Genomic DNA, 19,010 nt, shown 5'->3' with positions numbered 1-19,010 from the left:
TGCTCTTATTTATGCTTATTGTGTAATATGACTTAAATGTAGAGTTACTTGACTGTGTATCTACTTGTATAGTGAGACAGTTTGGTTGGACTAGACTTGATGTTGTGGTATAGTGATGATCATGTCTATAACTGATAAATTTGAAATATTGTTTGGTATGGTATTGTTGAATAAGCATATGAGTTTTGAAGAGAAATTCTACTTATAGAAATATACTTTTCATAGCATGTTTTATAAATATACGTGCATATGGTCTTATACTTAGTATATGTGGAGTAATAACCCCATATCTTCCTTTTTCCCAATTATTTTAGGTTCTGATCGATGAGGTGTTTTGGAAGGTGACTTGAAGAAAGCTTGGATCTTTGATCGTCCGTGTAGGGGTAGGTCCTCATTGTCCGAGGGCGATTCCAATATTGAGCCTATGTTGTTTTAGCCTTAAGAGTCTAATGTTCTATCTCTTTTCATTTGAGTACAATTTGTCTGAGCCTATGTGGCTTCTTTACATTGATGTAGCGATATGCCAACAATCCTTAAGACTATGTTCATTCTTACTTATATATATGTGTGTAATAAAATTAGAAGGCTATTTAACCTTCCTATATGAAGGATCTATGAATACACAATATATATATATATTATATGTATGTAGAGGTGTATGTAAACCTACAAGTCGAAGTAATAAATGTTTTTAAATTTTCTGCTAAATTCGACTTATGAATGTGATGATGTAAGCTAAGAGGCTAGTCATAGTCCAATGAGAGGACGAGGACGCTTGTTAGGTCTAGGGGGTAAACTTGGATGTGACAAACTTGGTATTTGATCATGAGGTTGAATTATCTTGGAGTCTAAGTCTCTCTCTACCATGTCTATGTAAATTCATTTTCATAATTGTGAAGCACGCCTCAGTTATGGGGAGGAACCTATATGATGCCTGGGAAACTCTCACTTTCTTGAAAATCTAATATCGTGTCATTAGAGTATTCTTATGATGTGCTTTTGCATCTAATCCTATTGTAATGATTATAGGATAATGAATACCCCAAGGAATGCAAACGAAGGCTTGAAAAAGAAATTACGAATGCGGGAGCTCCTCCCCTTGGTGATCAAGTTCCTCCTGTTGAGGAGAGTGACGATAATGACCAAGTCCCGTTCAATCCTCCACCTTTGAATGATGTGGCCCAAGACATGACTACCCAAGCATAAGACGCCACCGCTCAAGCCCAAGCTATGAATTCCCAAGCAAACCGGGAGGTTGTACCCCATATTCATCAACAAGTTGCTACTATGGCCTCCCGTCTAAAGGATTTCACTCAGATGAATCCTCCTACTTTCTACGGGTCTAAGGTTGATGAAGACCCCCAAGAATTATTTGATGAAGTCTATAAGATACTATTTCCTATGGGGTTGTCCACAAGTGAAATACCGAGTTGGCCACTTATCAACTCAAGGACATGGCTCAAGCATGGCTTCTGTAATGGAGGGATAATAGGACCTTGAGAGGTGGTCCTTTCACTTGGGAGATTTTTAAGAAGGGTTTTCCTTATTGGTTCTTTCCTAAGGAAATGAGGTACCTAAAGTGGTGGAGTTCATCAACCTTCGCCAAGGAGGTATGAGTGTTCATGAATACTCTTTGAAATTCACTAAATTGTGGAAATATGCTCCTTCTTTGGTTTCCAATCATAGATATGAAATGAGTCGCTTTGTGACGGGGATGTCGAATGATTTGCAAGAGAAATGTCATTCGGCTATGATATACGACAACATACATTTCTCCTCTTATGGTTTATGCGTAGCATGTCGAAGAGGCAAGGGCTAGGATGAAAAGTAATTATTCTAAGAGGTCAAGATCTTTTGATGGAGGTTCTTCAAAGAATAGGCTTGAGATACAAGACAAGCCTAGATTTAAGAAGCGGGTTTCAAGTCAAGTCCCTTCCAAGTTCCCAAAGGTTAGTGTTTATAAGGTGTATAACCCTAATTTCAAGAGGGGAAAACGTACTAAGTCACCAACGGAGAAGCCAACTTGTGGAAAGTGTGGGCAAGAAGCACTATGGTGATTGCCTTAAGGGGACGGATAAGTGTTTTTGTTGTGGCAAGAGTAGGAACAAGGTTAGAAATTTCCATAATGTGTCGATTCAACAAGAGGGTAGTGGTTAAGATCAAGAAAGTGGTTGTAGTGAGGCTCCAAAGAAGAATCTGTTCTATGCTCTCCGCTCTAGGGGTGAGCAAGACACTTCTCCCGACATGGTGACCAGTATGTTGAATGTCTTCTCTATTGATATATATGCTTTACTTGATCTCGGTGCTACTTTATCCTTTGTTACTCATCTAGTAGCCAAAAAGTTTGATATTTTACCTGATATTTTAATAAACCTTTTATAGTGTCTACTCCGATGGGTGAGTCAGTTGTTGCAAAAAGGGTATATAAAAATTATCCTATAATTTTGTCCAATAGAGTTTCTTATATTGAAATAGTAGAACTCGATATGCATAATTTTGATGTAATATTGGGTATGTATTGGTTGTATGCTTGTTTTTCTTCTACTGGTTGTAGGGCAAGGGTGGTGAAGTTTAACTTTCCAAATTAACCCGTTGTAGAGTGGAAGAAGGGAAACTCTATTCCTAGAGGTCGTACCATCTCTTGTTTAAGAGCATGAAAAATGATCTCTAATGTTTGTCTATACCATATTGTAAGACTCAAAGATCTAGAATCCAAAACTCCTCCTATCTAGTCGGTCCCCGCAGTGAGTCAATTTTCGGAGGTTTTTCCTAATGACGTTCCCTGTATTCCTTCCGAGCAAGAAATTGATTTTGGTACTTATTTTCTACCTCATACAAACCCAATTTCAGTTCCTCCTTATAGGATGGCTTTGAACGAATTGAAAGAGTTGAAGTCTCAACATAAAGATGTACTAGACAAAGGATTCATAAGACCTAGTATCTCTCCATGGGGTGCTCTTGTTGTGTTCGTGAAGAAGAAAGATGGGTCTTAAGATATGTATTGAATACCGCCAACTCGATAAATTTAATATTAAGAACAAGAATCCTGTCTATCGGATTGATGACTTGTTCAACTAACTCCAAGTGGCAAGCTACTTTTCAAAAATTGACTTAAGGTCGGGGTATCACCAACTTAGGGTGAGCGATGAGGATATAACAAAGACGGTATTCCGGATTAGATATGGTCATTAAGATTTCCTTGTAATGTCCTTTGGTCTCACTAATGCTCTGTCGACATTTATGGACCTAATGAATAGAGTGTTTCCAATTTACCTAGATTCATTTGTCATTATTTTCATTGAAGACATCTTGGTATATTCGAAGAATAAGGGTGATCATATGAACCATTCGAGGGTTGTGTTTCAAATATTTAAAGAACAACAATTGTTTGCCAAGTATAGCAAATGTGAGTTTTTGTTGAGGTCGGTGACATTTCTTGGTCACATTATCTTGAGTTATGGAGTTGAGGCTGATCCAAGGAAAACAGAGGCAGTGCAAAATTGGCCAAGACCATTGACTCCAACGGATGTTAGAAGTTTCTTCGAGTTGGTGGATTATAATCGGAGGTTCGTGGATGGTTTCGCATCCATTGCATCTCCTTTGACTACTTTGACCCAAAAGTGTAAGAAATTTGAGTGGTCAGAGGCAAGTGAGAGAAGTTTTCAAATGTTGAAGGATAGGCTTACCTCCGCTCCAGTGTTGACCTTACCGGAGGGTACACAGGGTTTTTTGTGTATTGTGATGCATCGCGAGTGGGTTTGGGGTGTGTTCTTATGCAACATAGGAAGGTGATAACCTATGCTTCTAGGCAACTTAAGGTACATGGGCGAAACTATCCAACTCAATGACCTTGAGTTAGCGGTCGTGGTGTTTTACTTGAAAATATGGAGGCATTACTTACAGGGTGTTTATGTTGATGTCTTTATGGACCATAAGAGTGTCTAATATGTGTTTACCCCAAATGCTTTGAATCTCCTACAAAGAAAGTGGTTAGAATTGTTAAAAGATTATGCCATCAGTGTCCTCTATCATCGAGGCAAGGCTAATATGGTTTCTGATGCCCAAAGTCGTATGACTATGGGTAGTGTATCTCACGTTGATGAAGCCAAGAAACACCTAGTGAGAGATGTGCAAAGCTTTGATAGGTTGGAGTGACATTAGAAGATTCTTTGGATGTTGGTTTCATGGTTCATGATAACTCCAAGTCATAATTGGCAGTTGCGGTGAAGTCCAAGAAGCACCTTGAAAAATCATTGATGAATTTTAAGGAAATGGTCCTCGGCAAGCTTAATAAGGCATTTTCCCTAAATGGGATGATATTTTAAGGTGCCAAGGGAGATTATGTGTTCCCAAGGTATAAAGGTTGAGGGACCGGATCCTACAAGAAGCCCATGGGTCCCGCTACTCAATTCATCCGTGTTTGAAAAAAATGTACCATAACCTTAGGGAAATTTATTGGTTGAAAGGTATGACAAAGTACATAGTAGATTTTGTCGCTAAGTTTTCAAATTTCCAACAAGTAAAAGCCAAACATCAAAAGCCAGGTGTCTTACTACAAGATATCCAAGTTCTTACTTGGAAGTGGGAAGACATCAATATTAATTTTGTAGTGGGTTAGGCTCAGACTAAGAGGAATTATGAATCTATATGGGTGGTTATGGATAGGTTGACCAAGTCCACTGACTTTATTCACGTCAAGTCTACTTATTCGGCGGAAGATTATGCTATGATCTTCATAGATGAGATTGTATGTCGCCATGGTATTCCGTTATCCATCATATCGGATCGCGGTGCACAATTCACATCTAGATTTTGTGGGTCATTCCAGGAAGGGTTGGGTACTAAGGTGAAGTTGAGTACCTCTTTTCATCCCCAAACGGAGGGTCAAAGTGAAACGTACTATTCAAACCCTTGGGATATGCTTAGGTCTTGTATTATTGATTTCAAGGAAAATTGGGATAAACATTTGCCTTTGGTGGAGTTTGCTTATAATAGTAGTTTTCATTCATCCATTTCCATTGCTCCCTATGAAGCCTTTTATGGTAAGAGGTATAGGTCTCCTATTGGATGGTTTGAAGTGGGTGAGACTTCACTTCTTGGTAGTGATTTACTTTATTTTCCATACGTTTTGAATTAATATCATTTAATAAATAAAGTTTTTTGGTTGTTATTTAGTGTCACGACCGGAGTTTAGAACCTAGCCAAAACCGCCGTCATTGACCTTTAAAAGTTTGCACACAAACCTACATACGTCATCGTTACATCATCTAGGTTAATTTTTATAGCAGAAAATTTTAATGTTTTTGTTTACTTAGACTTCATAGTGAGAAACATTGAACTCGTATAAGACTATCTACATAAACTCATAAGCGTTTCACAACAACCATCTAATATCAAGATAATTAAATGGATGACATAGTCACATCTGTATAAAAATATAGAGTTTCCAAAATGGCACCAATACAATATCTAAAAATAACTGGGAAAGAAATACTAGTGGAACATACTCCACTATATCATGCCTACATCTAAGATAGAATATAAAAGATAGGCATCCTCGAAAGTAAGAGGTTCTACCAAATTTGGATGAATGCTCCACGTCCGGATAACTTCAGCGTAGTCTCGTAAACTCTAGCGTTCACCTGCACCTGCACCTAAAAGAAGAAGTTGTACGGCATTAGTACACTCTTGTACTAAGTATGGATATATTCAAGCACAAACCAAAGATATGCATTATTAAGAACATCTCTCTCCTAACGATATGAATTATGAAAAGTCAAGTCAGTGGACTTGCCAAATTGGATTAGGAAAACATGCTATTAGAGTAACATGGATCATCATACATATACTTTTGCAAACAGCAAATAACATATTGCACATTTATATCAAAATTCATATCATTCCTTCATATATCATGAGAGCTTAAAATCATGGACTTGACATTAAGACTTCCCAAAATGAGGGCTCAACATATGGGACCTCAACTATGGATCCTCTTTTAGCAAACATAGAGTCGGCTTGATTCATTCATACATACTTTATTTTCATTGATTCATTTTCTAGTGCAAACACCAGCTATACCTAGGATGTAGTTTAAGAATTTCATCGGGTTCACTGTGCAATGTCCAAGAATAACCTAGTGAAATTACTTAAGTCTAGCTCACCTCTTGATTATACTATCCTAACACCTTTGGTATCGTTCATTTCATTATGTGCATTATTTGAGACTGGCCTCATTCATTCATTGGGAACTTTAACCTTAACCGATATATATCATGTGATCATCATGAAATACAGTGTTTAACAACACACCAAAAAGAGGTGGAATTACCAGTGAAAGTGAACCATAACATGCTAGCGTATATAGGGACTTGAATCCTTCTTGAACCCTATATTGGCAGTATAGGTTCAAACACTAGGAGATATATGGAGACCCATACCTGTCTGGATGGACAATATCAACTCATGAGAATTACACGAACCTATGCCTTCAAGAAAGAAGGAATCGCGACTCATAGCTAGCCTATCGGTGCTAAGTATTAAGTTCCATTATATTCATCTCATTCAAAATAGAATCTGGCTTCTAGAATGAGGAATCATAGCTCATTAGATGATTTCTCATCTCATCATTACGTATTAAGTGTGAATTATCCGTACACTTACATATAGAGTTTGATTGAGACTTTTCTCTTAATATTCAACACTCTCTAAGGTGAGTACTTTTGGTGACCTTATATAGTCGTAGGTACAAATTGTCTCACTTGCACTAGCCGCATATTATGGTGCCACCCTATTCTCTCTTAACATCGTTTCGTTTCATCTTTACTCACCTTTCATTATTTTTTCATTGTATAACATACATATGCTATCTTGGTGTTTACAGTAAGGGACATTGATTCTAGACGTAGATACAACTTGTGTCACTTGTATTAGCCTATCCTCATGTAGCCACACTTTCTTTGCTTATTAATCGTTTAGTAAACATATTCACTCTTACAAATTTCATTTAGTGACATTGATTTTTAGCTTAGATGCAACTTATCTCACTTGCACTAGCCTGTAGTAATGTAGTCACTCTTTTCTTTACATATTATCTATGATTTCAGTCTTTACACTTTTTTTGGAGTATGCTTGAGATTTGACTTTACATCATTCTACACTCCCCTTACATGAATAATTATTTCGTCATATGCCAATGCACTTGGCCTTTTAGTATGTTTGACGCTCTTACATAACCCTCCTAGGTTCACATCATTTCATTACATCCATCTTAGGTTCTCTTACTTTTATACGTACGCTGGACTTATGGATTCATATGTATAATCCACGAGGCTTCATTCATAATTCGTCTAAGTGAGCATACTTATCAAAGATTATGTGGTACAACACTTATGCATGTTGTTGGTATGCCAAGATCTTGATTTCAATTCTTAGAGGCATCATTCATTAAATATTTGTTCACGTACGACGTATGTGTCAATAAGGAATTGGGCAAGGGAACCCTATTTAGAATCCCTTTGTTAACACGTAATATTATATTAAACTTGGTACTTTCATTTTTTAGAATCGGGGGTCACTAGGTCGATCCCCATCACCCCAATAATATTTTCGTCCTTTTCCCTCCTCTCTTTCTCATTTAAGGCAAAGCGATTGTGGGTTCAATCCCCACTCACCTCATTTTATTTTTCTCTTTTATATTTTTCCTAACTCTCTCATCTATTCAAGAGGTTGTGGATTCAATCACCACTCACCTCATTTATTTTATTTCATTTTTTTCTCCTAATTCTCTACTCTATTCAAGAGGTTGTGGGTTCAATCCCCACTCATCACATTTTATTTTTCTTCTAACTCTCTCATCTAGTCAAAAGGTTGTGGGTTCAATACCCACTCACAACATTTAATTTTCTTTTCATTTTTCTTATGAAATTTTTATGTAATTTGTATTTGGTGAGGTCTTGGATTAAATTCCTAATGACCTCACAATTTTTGAAATTATTTAAAACATAGCTATTTTTTTCAATTCCTGGCTGAGACCACCAATTTCCATCAAGCTAGAAATTTTGTCTCTTCCAGTCCATTTTCTCTCATTCTTATGTTGATTTTTTTAGTATTTTGAGTGAAATTAAGTCATCCACCTTAACCTTATATGAACTTCATGTTTTAACATTTTTATATACGCGAAACACATCATTTTAATATATAAATTTAAGGCAGCAAACATAGCAAATTTACAGCACACATATTCTAAAAACAGTCAACCTAATATACTTTTCTGGAATATATTTATCATCTCTTACATGACTTCCAAATACATATTCAACTCATAATCACAATCAGACCTAAAATTATCACTTGAAGACATACCAACGCATGCTTTGAGTCTTTCAAAGGATTTAATGACAGGGGCATGCAATGGGGAAAACTTTAGTTTTTGAATTCGATTAAACTGAACCTTAAGGGTCTCTTGGGAAAGGTTAAAAGAGAGAAGAAAACCCATACCAAACTGTCATTCAACCCTTGTTTCAGTTCTGCCTACTTCCAGGACACTACTGCCTCACCACCAAACACAAAAATCCAATCCATCAAGAAGAATGTTATTGATTTTCGTTTTTATCTTAGCTTTTCGTTTGAGTTTTTGTATGTATGTTCTTCAAGAGTGAAGAACTATTATTTTAAGTTACTTTGCTGATGAAAAAAAATTGAGAATGAGAGTGAGAGACGTGAGAATGAGAGGATTAGGATTAGGAGAGTTAGGAGGAGATTTAGTCAAATTAGGAATCACCATTATTTATTATTATTATTATTAGCATTATTATTATTATTATGTTATTAAAGATCTGATTTTTCTTTAATAAATCAGTAAAGTAATATTAATTAATTTAACTAATTCACTAAATACAATAAATTAAAGAAAACGTTGCTTTCACCAAGGTTCGAACCCGGGTGGAGCAAGATTTCGCTCAAAGGGTCAATTTTAGACCTTCCTACCCGAATTGCCCCTCCACCATATTAATTAATTAAATATTTAGGATAATTAAAATACTACCCTTAGCCTGGAAATGACAATTTTTACCCCTAGACACTCCAAACTTATGATTACCCCTTTCTAAGTCCGGTTAAGACTCATCCGGGTAAATCTTCATAATTTGGTGCCCTACATGGTTGGACCCAACCTTTACTAGCTCAACTAACTCACAAAGTAAGTTGGATTGGCTGTTGCAAGGGTTTAGAGATCTGTTTGTATGCGCATCCATCTGTGTGAACCCGGTCTAATCGTAGGCATTCAAGATACATTAAGCATTACTTAGCATAGTCATTTTAGGGTTGTTATATCCCCCCCCCCTTAGGAATATTCGTCCTTGAATGACACTACACATCATTTTAAAATAAAGAAGGTGATTTTCGAAATTATGTTAACATACTTGAGACTATAATCTTTGTGAATTTTTGTTTCACACTTACTCTGGATAGTGCATATTACTCAAGCTTAGCTGAAGCTTCAGATTTGAGATTGAGGAACTTCCTTCTCAATCGCACTTAACTTGATTCACCTCACAACTCATGCTAAACCAAAAAAAATCATGTCCACGCTATAAAAAAACAGCAACATGGCATGCAAACATGAATTCATTTTAACTCACATAGTGCTATTATTACACATATGATTTTGGACTTACAACACCAAGTCGACTATTACACTAAAACTTAGAGTTTCCTAAACAAAACCAGCCTTAGGGGGGAGTATACATACACCCTTAGATAACATGTTGTTGTCCTAAATATTTGAAATTGTATGTCTTTGTTGGATTTATCACGCCCTGCCCATTTGTACCCTAACTAATTTGGCAACTGAAACCTCACTACCCGTGTTTGATAGCTATGGTAGCATAACACTTATGGAGAAAATCCATACCTAAGATATTCAATGTTTTTATTGGTGAATATCTGATTTACATATTAGTATGTTGGTGCACATCCTTCAAACCGACTAGCAGCTTCGCATTAATAGACTAAGAAACTACTTCCTAAACTAATCTCATCAAAGCATACAACATAAATAAACACATAAGTGATATAAGTCAGCACCCAACATGATGACTCAGACATATTAACTTCATACTAGTGCATAAAACCATACACATGAAAAATTAATTTAGGCTACGCACCGGAGACATCAGTAGAGGTGTCTTACCCTACACCCCTAAACTTGAGTGCGAAGTATCGTTGCCTCGTTGGAACCTCTTCACTTCGACCATTCGCCTAAACTTTCTCCTTCCCTTTTTCTCGACCTCTCATATACGGACAATTCTTCATCATCTGACCCAATTTTCCATAACTTTAACAAGCGTTACAGCCCCTCCTACACTCTCCTTCATGAAGTTTGCCACACTTCCTACAAGGTGGCCTCTCCTAAGAGGGTATCTCCTTCACTATTTCTCTTGACTCTGGGCTCGGAATCCCCTATCATAGAGACCCTTGAATTAATTTGACTCCCATTGGTGGGAGAATCCCTTTACAAACCTAGGCTTATCTAAGATTTTAGTTCTACTATTCCTTGAAAAATTCTCCTCAACTTGCCTTGACCTATTCCCTGCACTAGTATACTTCCTATTCCTGCTTTTTTTCTACTTGTTTGACATGTACCATAAGACTAGAAAGTTCCATGCTATCTTGAAGCATATCTTCCCTACACTCCTCCTTTAGATCTTCAACAATCTTAGATCCAGTGTAAATGGGAGGTTTCAACCTCGTAAAGCCCCTTAACCGACAAGCCATGGTGCTGGAAGGTGGGTTCTCCATGGGAACACCTTGTTGCCCTGCCTGGGTTGTCATAGACTGAGCTCGTAAACGTGATGGCTTGGGAAATCTGTACCAAGTCTGTCCTCACTTCTCCATCTGCCAACCCACTATGGTTAACAAGCATCTCCATTCCAGCAGCTGGAACCTGGGGAGGAACTTCATTTACCCCAGCAGCTGCTACTCTCATCTCTTTGACTACGTTTATCCTCGTATTCATCATCATTAATCTAAAGAGTTTATGTTAGTTACTCTATTAAAACAAAGAAGTCAGACATTAGAGAAGGAACAATAAGATCACAAGAAGGGAATTTTTCCTATGCATCATGCAGTCTCTAATTAAGGATAGTGATGCACTTCAATACCATGACTTAGAAACTACTCGATGAGGTTGATGTGATCTTATTATCCTCGGAATTTAGCCTAATTCTTTGATACAAACTTTGTCACGAACAGAGTCTAGACCCACGCCAAAACCGGCGTCGTTGACCTCTTAAAATTCATAGACAAGCCTACATATGTCATCGTTACATCATCTAGGTTAATTTTAGCAGAAAATTTTGAAATTTTTGTTTACTTATACTTTGTAGTGAGAAACATTGAACTCGTATACAACTGTGTACATAAACTCATAAGAGTTTCAAAAATACTATCTAATATCAAGATAATCAAATAAATGACATAGTCATATCTATATAAAAATACAGAGTTGCCAAAATTGCACCAATACAACATCTTAAAATAACTGGGAAAGAAATATTAGTGTAACATACTCCACTAGCTCATGCCTATATCTATGATAACATATAAATGATAGGCATCCTTGAAAGCAAGAGGGACTACCAAGTCTCGATGAATGCTCCACGTCCGGATAAATTCAGCGTAGTCTCGTAAGCTCTAGCTTTCAGCTACACATGCACCTAAAAGTAGAGAGTTGTATGGGATTACTACACACTTGTACTAAGTATGGGTATTTTAAAGCACACACCAAGGACATGCATGATTAAGAAGAGCTCTCTCTTAACGATATGAGTTATGGAATGTCAAGTCAGTGGACTTGCTAAATCGAATTAGGAAAGTCATGCTATGAGAATAACATGCGTAATCATACATATCATTTTGCAAACAGCACATAATATATTGCACATATCATATCACATAGTTCGTATCATTCCTTCATATGCCAAAAGACCTTGGAATCATGGACTTGACATTAAGACTTCCCAAAATGAGGGATCAACATATAGGACCTCAACTAGGGAACCTTCTTTAGCAAACACAGAGTATGCTTCACTCATTCATACGTAGTTTATTTTCATTCATTCATATACTAGTCCAAAAACCAGTTATACCTAGGATGTAGTTTAATACTTTCATTGAGTTCGATGTGCAATGACCAATAATAACCTAGTGTCATTACTTAAGTCTAGCTCACCTCTTGATTATCCTATCCTAACACCTTCGGTATCGTTCATTTCAATTATGTGCATTATTTGAGGTTGGCGTAAATCTTTCTTTGGGAACTTTAACCTTAGCCAACATACGTCATGTAAGCATCATGAAATCCAGTGTTTAACCACACACCGAAAAGAGATGAATTCACCGGCCAAAGTGAACCAAAACATGCTAGTGTATATAGGGACTCGAACCCTGCTAGAACCATATATTGGCCGTATATGTTCAAACACTAGGAGATATGAGGAGACCCATACCCCTCTGGACGCACAGAATCATCTCATTCATCATAGAAGCTGGCTTCTAGAATGGGGAATCATAGGTCATTAGATGATTTCTCATCTCATCATTACCTATTAAGTGTGAATTGTCCTTACACTTAAATATATGGTGTGATTGAGACTTGTCTCTTAATATTCAACACTCTCTGAGGTGAGTACTTTTGGAGGCCTTATATAAGCATAGGTACATTTTGTCTCATTTGCACTAGCCTTATATTATGGTGCCACCCTGTTGTCTTTTAACATCTTTTCGTTTCATCTTTACTCATTTTTGGTTATTTGTTTATCGTATAACGTACATATGATCTCTTGGAGTTTACATTGAGGGACATTGATTCTAGATGTAGTTACTACTTGTCTCACTTGTACTATCCTATCCTAATGTAGCCATTCTTTCTTTTCTTATTCATCATTTCGTATATACGTACTCTATTAGAAAATTCATTTAGTGACACTGATTTTAAGGTGTAGATGCAACTTATCTCACTTGCACTAGCCTATAGTCATGTACTCACTCTTTTCTTTACATATTAACTATTAATTCATTCTTAACACTTTTTTTGGAGTATGCTTGAAATTTGACTTTACCTCATTTTACTCTCCCCTTACGTGAATGTTCATTTCGTCATATGTCAATGCACTTGGACTTTTGTATGTTTCACACTCTTACATAAACATCCTAGGTCATTACATCCATATTAGATTTGCTTACTTTTAAACCCATGCTAGACTTATTGATACATATGTAAAAGCCATTAGGCTTTATTCATAATTCGTCTAAGTGACTCATACTTACCCAAGATTACGTGGTACAAGACTTATGCATCTTGTTGCTATGCCATGATCTTGACTTTGACTCTTAGAGTCAGGATTCATTGAATATTTGTTCACGTACGACTTATGTGTCCATGGGGAATTCGGCAAGGTAACCCGATTTCGAATCCCTAGAGCAACACTTAATATTATATTAAATTTGGTACTTGCATTTTTCAGATTTGGGGGACCCAGGTCGATCCCCATCACCCCCATAATATTTTCTTTCTTTTACATCCTTTCGCTCTCGTTTAAGGCAAAGAGATTGTGGGATCAATCCCCCACAAACTCATTCTTTTTCTCTTAATTTTTCTCTTAACTTTATCCAAGAGGTTGTGGGTTCAATCCCCACTCAGCTCATTTTATTTTTCACTTTTATATTTAGCCTAACTCTCTCATCCATTAAAGAGGTTGTGGGTTCAATTCTTACTCACCTCATTCATTTTCTTCCATTTTTTCACCTAATTCTCTCCTCTATTCAAGAGATTGTGGGTTCAATCCCCACTCACCAGATTTTATTTTTCTCCTAACTTTCTCATCTATTTAAGAGGTTGTGGGTTCAATCTCCACTCACCACATTTAATTTTCTTTTCATTTTTCTCATGAACATTTTATGTAATTTGCATTTGGTTAGGTCTTGGGTTCAATTGCCAATGACCTCATAGTTTTTGAAATTTTTTAAAAGATAGTTATTTTTTTTCAATTCTTGGCTGAGACCACCAATTTCCTGCAAGCTCGAAATTTGGTCTCTTCCAATTCATTTTCTCTCATTGTTATGTTGATTTTTGTAATATTTTGAGTGACATTCAGCCAGCCACCTTAACCTTATATGAACATCATGTTATTAACACTTTTATACACGCGGAACACAACATTTTAACATACAAATTTCAAGCAACAAACATAGTTCATTTTCAGCACACACATGCTCAAAACAGTCAACTTAGTATACTTTTCTGTAATATATTTTTCATCCCCTACATTATTTCCGAAAACACATTTAACACTTAATCACAACCAGACCTAAAATTATCTACCAGAAGACATACCAATGCATGCTTTGAGTCTTTCAAAGGATCTAATGACAGGGGCATTCAACGAGGACAACCTTAGTTTATCAATTGCGATTCAACTTAACCTTAAGGGTCTCCTTGGAAAGGGGCCAAGAGAGAAGAAAACACATACCTTAATGACGTTCAATACTTGTTTCAATACTTCCTATTCACGAGACACCACTGCCTCACCAAAAAAATCCAAAACCCAATCCGTCGAGAAAAATGTTGTTTATTTTCGTTTTTAGCTAAGATTTTCGTTTGAGTTTTTGTGTGTAAGTTCTTCAAGAGTGAAACTATTATTTTCAGTTATTTTAGTGATAAAAAATGTCATAATGAGAGTGAGAGTCGTGATAATGAGAGGATTAGAATTAGGAGAGTTAGGTGGAGACTTAGTCAAACTAGGACTCATTATTATTATTATCATTATTATTATTATTTTTATTATTACTATAATTATTTTATTAAAAAAAGATGATTTTACTTTAATTAAGTCTGCAAATTAAATATTAAATAATTTAACTAATTCACAAAATATTGTAAATCAATGAAATCATTGCTTCCACATAGGTTCGAACACAAGTGGAGCAAGATTTCGCTCAAAGGGTCAATTTCGTCCCTTCCTACCCAAATTTCCCCTCTACCATATTAATTAATTAACTAATTAAATATTCAGGGTAATTATAATACTACCCTTATCCTGAAAAATACCATTATACCCCTAGGCCCTCCAAACTTAAGATTACCCCTTTTTCAGTCCAATTAAGACTTATCCGGGTAAATCTTCATATTCGGATTCCCTGCATGGCTGTACCCAACGTTTCATAGCTCAAATAACTCACGAAGTTAGTTGGATTGGATATTGCATGGGTTCAGAGGTCTGGTTTCCCGTGCATTAACCCATGTGAACCGGGTCTAATCGTATGCATTCTAGATACATTAAGCATTACTTAGCATAGTCATTTTAGGTTTGTTACAGTTAGGGGATTAGGCAAGCCTAATTAACTAATTTAACCCCTCATACAAAGAGCCCAACTCTCATTAGCCTAAACACAACTCATAAAATAAACTCTCTTCCTTCTCTCTTTTTTCTCTATCTATTTGAACACACCATTTAAAACAAGCTAGGGGGATGTTTTGGGAGCTGGGTAGGAACGATTTAACCATCAAATCTTTATCAAACGTTAATGTATGGGATATATTCACCTTTACGACCACTTTCTTCAAAGGGTTCCTTCAAAATATTTCAAAAACTTGAGTTTTGAAGTGGGTTTAATCTTATCTCGAAATTGAAGTTATGAATTGAGTTGTTGATGATTTCATTAGGTTATATTGAATATATTAGAATGTTTTTAACTTGATTTTGATAATTGTTGATAGTTTGGTCCAAATTGAAGAACATGATCGTCAACCCCTAACCGAGGTTGTGATCATGACCTATATTGTATTTTCATCATTCAATTGACTTGGTTATTGGTTAAATTTTTATCCTATTGTGTTATTATCAATAAATTAAGATAAATTATAGGTCTATCATGCTAGTTCTTGAGATGATATTTAGGTTATGGAGTATATTGTGAAGTTGACTAAGTATCTTGTCTTAAGCAATTATCTAGTGTTGAATTATGTTATAGAGATGCAATCGGCCTTGTTATATTATTGGTTATCATTGTGTGATGATGTTACTCCCATATTTTGGATGAGTTATGGGTTTATGGTACAACCTTTGTGATGAATTATGATGAAGACTTGGTAAGTCTTATGATCTCTATCTTTACTCCCACTTGTGATTAATTGTGGTTAAGTTCTGATGTTATATTGGAGTAATCCTTGGATTAGGATTCATAGGATGGTTGATTTTGAATTGAAATGTCTTGAATATATTGTGAGGTTTATTAAGAAGTATCTGTTATAAGGATGGTGATGACTATCAATGTGCATTATTATGATATGAAATCCTAATGTGCTAACCTCACGTATATTAAATATTATGAAAGGATTTATACTCATACAATTCTTATTAAGATATTGATGATGATGATTATACAAGGAGTAGACCGTATGACCTAAACTAAGCTATGATTGATAATTAAAGTCTTAGACTTTTGAAAAAGGAGGCTGTAGCTTAGTATCGAGTGAACTAGATTGAGGAGTGTCCCTTTCAACATAAGGAAGGTAGGAGAACTAAAGTACTCTTGAGATTGGAGACTACAATGCATGGAGCATAAAGAGGGTCCAATCTATATCTCTTAGTTCTTGAACCATGTTTCCCCCATAGGAATACTAGCTAGTGGATAACGCAGTTTCTATGTTTTATGTTTTGGTACTACCTTGGCGAGTAGTCTGCATTCTTTCGGTGTAGGGTTGTATGACACTGGGTTCCATACTATCTCATGTGGTCTATGTCAGTTAAAGCAAGATGTTCCCAAAAGGTGAAATTAAATAAAGGATTTATCTCTAACTAGGATAACCTAAGGGGTCTAACTTTGTCTAGGTAGGGGTGTGGGACACTACCAAAGCATTGCACTAGTTAGCCTTGAGGGGAGTCTTTGGAGGATGCTCCTCTGTATGTTTATGTTTATGATGATATATGGTATGTATATGAAAGACTTATACGCTATTAATAATATATGTAGACTAGTTCACTTATGAGTATGTGTTGATTTAAATTGTTAAAGTAAGATGAAATGTATAACTAAATGTCATGTTATGTGAAGTAGGGAGTTATTCATAATTCTTGTTGGGTTACTTGATTGAGTAATGTTATGGGTCTTTACTTAATCATTGTACTCGTTGATTTTATAGGGGTTCATGGGTAGTTGTGTTTCTTTACTATAATGAAATGTACTCTTATTTATACTTATTGTTTAATATGACTTAGATGAAGAGTTACTTTATGCATCTACTTGTGTAGTTGGAATATTTGGTTGGATTAGACTTGATGTTATGGTATTGTGATTATAATGTATATAACTTAATAAATGTGAAATATTGTTTGGTATGGTATTCTTGAATATGCATATGAGTTTTGAATAGAAATGCACACTTATAGAAATGTCCTTTTCTTAGCATGTTCTATAAATATACGTGCATATGGTCTAATACTTTGTACATGTGGAGTACTAACGCCATTTCTTCCTTTTCCCCAAAACTTTTAGGTTCCCGTCGTTGATGTATTTTTGAAGGCGACTTGAAGAAGGCGCTTGGATCTTTTATCATCCAAGTAGGGGTAGGTCCTCATTGTTCAACGGCGATGCCAATATCGAGACTATGTTGTTTTGGCCTTAAGCCTCTTATGTTCTTTTTCTTTTCATTTGAGTAAAATTTTGTATAAACCTATATGTGGCTTCATTACATTGAAGTAGGTCTATGCCCCAAATTGCTATGATCATTAGATGGTTTGAGATTGAGACAATCATTTAGACTATGTTCTATCTTACTTATATGTGCGTGTGCAATAAAACTAGAAGTCTATGTAATCTTCCTGTACGAAAAGTCTATGTATACTCGATATATATATTATGTGTATGTAAAGGTCTATGTAACCTCCAAGTAGAAGTCATAATTTTTTATAAAATTTCCTCTAAATTTGACTTATAAATATGATGATGTAAGCTAAGAGTCTAGGCATAGTCCTATCAGAGGAAGACGATGTCGTTTACGTCAAGGCGGTAAACCCAGATGTGACAAGTAGATGCTTCAGATGGTTATGTGGTCGATTATAAAACATCTAGGGGTGGCCTAGGTTGTGTATTGATATAGAAATGTAAGGTCATAGTGTATGCTTGTAAGCAGCGTAAGGTCCATGAGAAGAACTACCTAACTCCTATCCTCGAGATTGCATCCATTGTGTTTGCCCTAGATGATTGGAGACATTTTTTTATGGTTTTCATGTTGATGTGTTCATAGATCATAAGAGCCTCCAGTACCTATTCACCCAAAAAGAGTTGAATCTTCATTGTAGAAGATGTTTTGAATTGCTCAAAGACTATACCATAAATCTTCTCTACCAATCGGGTAAGGCCAATGTAGTAAATGATGCCCTCAACAAATTATCCATAGGTAGTGTAGAACAACTTCAGTAACAAAAGATAGATTTAGCTAAAGTTGTTCACTGGCTTTTTGCTTAATAGTTTGACTTATAGACACGTCAGATGGTTGTGTGATAGGTCATAGTGGATAAGAATCTTCATTGGTAGAAGAAGTTATTAGAATATTGATCCTATATTACTTCAATTGAAAGGTGCAATTCATCATCAGAAAAACGGAGGTTATCTCTCAAGGGGGATATGGTGTACTTCGTTACCAGTATAGTTAACTATGTGTTCAAAATCTGGGTAAGTTAAGGCAGCATATCCTTAAAGAAGTCCATAAATCAAGGTATTTTATTTATCAAAGTTCCAATAAGATGTAATGTTCTCTGAGGGAAGTCGATTGGTCGAACGACATGAAGAGGGAAATTATAGATATTGTGTCTAGGTGTCTTGATTATGAATAGGTTAAGGTATAAAATTATAAATAGGAAGGTGAGTCTTAGGAGATTAGAATTCCTACATAGACGTGGAAGTGGAAAAAGTGGAGCTTATTACAGGTTAACCTCGATCTCACATAC

This window comes from Solanum pennellii, chromosome 5, assembly GCF_001406875.1.
Source record: "Solanum pennellii chromosome 5, SPENNV200".
Classification (NCBI taxonomy): Eukaryota; Viridiplantae; Streptophyta; class Magnoliopsida; order Solanales; family Solanaceae; genus Solanum; species Solanum pennellii.
The sequence above is the reverse complement of the archived record's forward strand: the minus strand, read 5'-3'. Positions refer to the sequence as shown.